Below are 5646 nucleotides of genomic sequence, written 5' to 3'. Positions count from 1 at the left end.
CTGCCAAAGGCTTCAGCAAATAAACATGCTTTAAACTAAAAAATAAAAGAGGCCTTCCTAACGTGCAGATCGTTCCACAACATTGGAGCAGCTACTGCAAAAGCACAATCACCATTAACAGATTTAAAAACAAATAAGAGAATTTTAAAAACAATCCTAAAATGTTCAGGTAGCTAAATTAAAATGGGGGTAATGGGCTCTAATGGATGCAGCACTAACCCCGCAGTAAAGTGCGTGACAATAATCCAGCCTAGATGTAACAAAGGATTACTGTCTCAAAAAGCTGGCTTTCAAGTTGAAGATCTGCCTCCATTTAACTCCCAGATTAGTGATGACTGGTTTAACAAACTGTGCCAGCGAACCAAGATTTATAGTAGTGGCCTCAGAAGTGCCACCAAAAACCATCACTTCTGTTTTCTGCTCATTAAAATGTAAAACGTTCAAAGTCATCCAGGCACTTATTTCATCTGAGCAGAGGGTCTACTGAGAAGCAGTTTATCTTTTTAAGTGGGAAATAAATCTGGGAGTTTGTGTCTGTCAAACTGTGAAATCTTTGGCAGGTTTCCTAAATTTAACTAAAGAAATGTGAACAAATGTGTTGTTGTGACAGACTTCAGGTAACAAAGTCTCTAAAGTTACAGTTTAACATTGGTTCTCTGCTTAACCCTTGTGTGGTGTTCATATTTTTGTTACTCAGCCAGTGTTCATGGGTCTGGTGGACCCGCTAGAGTTTTGGCTTTCCAAATTAACACTATCAAACAATTTTGTGTTAAATTACTCAACAGATGTTTACTTCATCCCAATTACAAGACATATGAACAGCAAACATGGTTAATTTTTTCCCTTTACCTTTGTTAGATCACATTTATGAATTAATGTGCTTCTCGTTTTTTTATTTTTTTGATAAAATGTTATAAAAAAATAAATCAGTTATAATCAAGTGGAGTGAGTGGAAAGACACAACACATTTACACGTGAAGCAATATGTTTCACAACTAAATGGGATCAGCTGCTTATCAATGGTGACATTAGGCCCAGGTTTGTAAAACAGGGGGAGGTGGTGCACACACTTGTCCCACACTGTCCTGATGGCAGCTAGGGTTCTTAGATGAATTTGGTCCATCTCCTTCCACCTCTCTCCAAAAACACACCTTCCTTCTAGATTACTGCAAACCAGAATAATTTTCTGGATGGAATCTGGGATGAAAAACTCAAATGAAGACTTGATGTCCTGCACATGAGTAACTGTCAGCCGTGTTGGCCCTGGCTTATCACAGTAACAGCTCTGCAGGGTGGCTCATTTCTTGGGCAAGAAGACCATCCAATTTAACCAGTTATTGACATCCATATTTCTTCACTTGCTGTCTGGTGGGCTTGTTCTGGTCCTGGAGCTGGCTGCTGATGGGGTACTCGTCTTTGTTTTGTTACTAAATGGTGTTCAACCTCCTCCTCTTCTTCAAAGTCACTGTCAGACTCTGAATTTTCAGAAATGTGAAATATTCTGAAACCTCTTTGTCAACATCATCATCCGAAGCGCCTCTCTCTTCCAAAATCAATTGGATGGCCCTCGCAGCAGATTATCTTTTGCCATCTTGATCAGTTGTGATAAAGAACCACACTGGCAAAGTCTTATTTATAGTATTATGCCCCTAATTTGCAGGTGGGACAGGGTATGAGAAAATAAAATTTGGATCCCTCAAGAAAGAGGTTAAAATGTGTGGGAATGTCAGAGCAGACGGTGTTGGTAGTTGGATTTTCAACAATGTTGCAACTTTGTGCGGGAGCAGGAGGGGAAGAAAACACTATCAGCAGCACCAGAAAGGAGGAAGACAGAGTGTGGGAACACAGGACCTACACTTTCAACACTTTTATTAGACCTGGGTCCAGTGGACCCAAACACCTTGTATGTAATGTAAATGCGTGGGGGGAGGTACAGTATGAGGTCATTGAAAATTAGTTCGGATTTATGTTCTTCACAGAAAATAAGCCAAAGCCAATGAATTTCAGGTTGAAACAATAATTAGTTGTTTAATTTTTCTTTTGAGAAAAACTGAAAACGGGTCTCACAGACCCGAACACCATACAAGGGTTAATTGAAAAATGTGTATAAACAAACTAGTTGAATAAGTTCCCTTTAATGCCTGAATGATTCAGGCTCAGCTAATAGGACTGTGTTAAAAATGAGTGTAAAAGTAGCCAATGTCCAAAGACAAACCTTCATCCTGGAGAACTGCTGCTCAAGATCGCGTTTAAAAGAGGACAACAATGTGTCACCGACTGGAGGCAAAATAGGGAGAAATTTATCTTCATAGTTATATATTAACATATAATTTATCACATGAATCTTAATGAAGTTAGCCATCCACCACTGTTTGTACGACTGGAGGAAGAAAGCGTGCTCAGAGGAAGAGGGCGGGCTTTACCTGGTGTCAGTGACGGAAATGAAAAAAAGCTCAAATCATCCACTCGTCATATCAACACAGCCGAGAAGCTGAAACATGAAATTTAACATGTTCATCACTTCAGTCACCTGTAACTGTCTTTACAGTTTTGTGCTGCACATAGTGACCGTTACCCTCTGAGCTGTTTGTGGTTTAAACAGAAACTAAAGCAGCTAAATTTTCTGTTTTGGGAGGAAAAGGAAAGAAAAGAGTTCCAGCTGTTCCAGCTGCTGATGTTAAAAAGAGGAAGTGAAATGTCTGAATCCTCCATAAACAGGCCGTGAATCTAAAGCTGTTTAACGAAATACGATCTGTTTTAAAACCATTCAGTGAACTCACTCCAGTGTTTCTTTTACTTTTTTATCATATTTATGCGGCACCGACATTTCCATCTGTCAGATTGTAACTGACTACTTTTACTCTGCTTTTCTAGTATTTCTACTCACTGACACCTTAATGTTACGTTCAGCTGAGCTTGAACCTGAACGTCTGACTAATCAGTGGCCTGTGGAGCCACGAGCCTCGGACCATCATCAGCAGCAGGTTTGTAGTTTTCAGTTACATGATGGTTACATGATGGCGGCGATTAAAACATTAAATAATATTAAATTATTTTATTTCATTAAAATAAAATACTAATAATAATTTGTAGAATTTGTACATTTTTACTAAAGTATTGCATTAAGTTTTTAAGCTCATGTGATTAAAAATAGTCCAGCTGCAAACATCTGCTCCTTCATTCTTCCTCTTTTCTCGATGGACATGTTGTCAGACTCCTACGTGTCCTCATAGTTATCTTTAACTATCATTAAAAAGAGGAAGGAGCTCATCAAATATATCTTTAACCATTTCTAAAAAAGTAAGGAGCTTATAATGCTACCTTGAAAAGTTCATCTTCACCTACAAACCAGCAGAATCCCCATTTATCAGGACCCATCACAGATTCAGCTCCTCTGTGCTAAATAGTCCATCTTTGTAGAACAGGAGTGTTAAACGAGGCCAAAACACAAAATATGTTTTTAGTTGCACCCAAACAGGAAAACAGACCGAAACAGAAAGAGCCAGATTACTGTCATTGTTCTCAATAATATATATTAACTTTTAAATATTTTCATTTTCCATCAAAATCTCTTTAGGATACATTTCAAATATCAAAATGCTGATGAAAGCTTTAAAATAAACGTTGTTTCTGATCTCATGAAAACAACAACTTTAAGCTCACATTCAGACCTTTGGGACTCAGTCAAGCTCTCAGACACTGAGCCATGACTCTGTGGTGCATCTCATCCAAATACACGTTTTATATCGTTTATTTCATGATCTATTCAACACTGAACTGTAAATTCAATCTGTAGATGGATCCTAGTCTGTCTTTGTATGTCGAATGTGTTCGGCTCACTTCTGGTTCCCTCTCTATGACCCCTCACCACTACATGCTGTTCGTTCTTGTTTTCCTGTCCCTCCCTCTTTCATTCACATCGATGAGGATCTGCCCGGACTAGTAGCAGCCACCTGTCATCGCTGAGGCCTTCCCCAAACTGCAGCCTCAATTCATCTACTTGAAATGCTGTCGAACCTAAAATGATGATGTGGTCTCAGCAGGCTGAGCAGGTTTTTGTTTGCATGTTTCCAGCTGATTCAGAAACTCTTCAGAGTAAAATGAAGGACATATTTTTACATATTTTAAATCAGCAAATGAACACATGGACATTCCTGTTATAAAGCGACTCAGCTTTTGCTTAATTCAAGTGATTGCATGTCTACTGATCTCTAATCACAGCATAGGTCACCATGGCAATGTACAGGTAAGAAGTGAAGCACATTTATAGTACATTACAACCCAAGGTTTACCCTGAAGTTATCTCAATAAGCCAAAATCCTGCCTCACAGCACAGACCTGTGACTGAACCAGAACAAATCTATTTTTTCTCATTTTCTCAGGAATGTGCCAACTCAGCAGTGACATGACTGGAATGTGGAGTAAAAAAGACCGAAACTACATCGATGAGTGGGCGTGCCTCCATCGGTTTTCCTCGGTTTACACCTGCACCATAAAGGATCCACAGGTCCTGTTTTTTCCCAGTATATTTTGGACGTACTGAATTAACCTACGATGACTCCATTAACATCATTATGTGTGGCTCTGCTGTTTGCTGATTTGGCGTCTTCAGGTGAGTTCTTTACTTTCTGTTTCCAAAAAAGTTGATTCTGTTCATCTGGACAGAGTATTTTCAGTTTCTGCACTTTGTCTTTAGACTTCATGAACAAGGCCCTGAAACATTGCTCTCATTTTCTGTAAAACTGCTGAATTTCCTTGAGATCAGCCTGTGCATCATGTCCGTGCACTGGATAATGATGGTATAACTGATAGTGTTGTTTCTCATAAGGATAGATTAAGAGGAATCCTGAGCTACGAGGCAGGGGTGCAGTCTGGTAAACCGTGTTGTTTCACTCTCAGAACAGAAAACCGTCACAGCTGAGTCTGGACAGAAGAAGGTCACTCTGACATGTGGAGCTCTAAACAAAAACATCATAGTTGTAGAGTGGAGCAGAGAAGGCCTGGAGCCGGAAACTGTCCTTGTTTACCGGGGTGGGCAGTTTGTTCCAGATGAGCAGCATCCATCTTTTAAGGACCGGGTGGATCTGCAGGACAGACAGATGAAGGATGGAGACGTGTCTTTGATTCTGAAGGATGTGACGATTAATGACGCTGGGACATACAAGTGTCGTGTCATTGTGAGAGAGGGAGACAGCATGAAGCTCATCAGCATCATCTATCTGAGAGTTGATCCTCCAGGTGAGCAGAGTTCAGTGTGTGTGATCAGAGGTGAAGATGCTCCCTGTCGTTGGATTCTGTTCTGTTCTTCACTCATTACCTACATGAATGCTGACATCTCTCCTGTTTCCCTCCTGCAGTTCAGCCAGAACACACAAAGGATGAAGGGAAGGAGGATATCGCTGGTCAACTTGAAATCGGTCTGCCATTTATTGGTGGGATTGTTTCAGATTTTATTTTATATTCAGTGAAGGTGAAGCTGCTTCCTGGTTGTTGGACTCTACCTGATTGCTGACACGTCTCCTTTTTCTCCTGCAGGTCACACAAAGGATGGATCTAAAGGACAGATGAATCATCTATCAGGTTCTGGTGTGTTTCTTCTTCTTTTCCTTTTTCTTGTTGTCACTGCTGCTCCTGTTTGTCGTTGGA

This window comes from Pundamilia nyererei, unplaced genomic scaffold (assembly GCF_000239375.1).
Source record: "Pundamilia nyererei isolate P.nyererei 1_Seehausen unplaced genomic scaffold, PunNye1.0 scaffold00612, whole genome shotgun sequence".
Taxonomy (NCBI): domain Eukaryota; kingdom Metazoa; phylum Chordata; class Actinopteri; order Cichliformes; family Cichlidae; genus Pundamilia; species Pundamilia nyererei.
Note: the sequence above shows the minus strand (reverse complement) of the source record.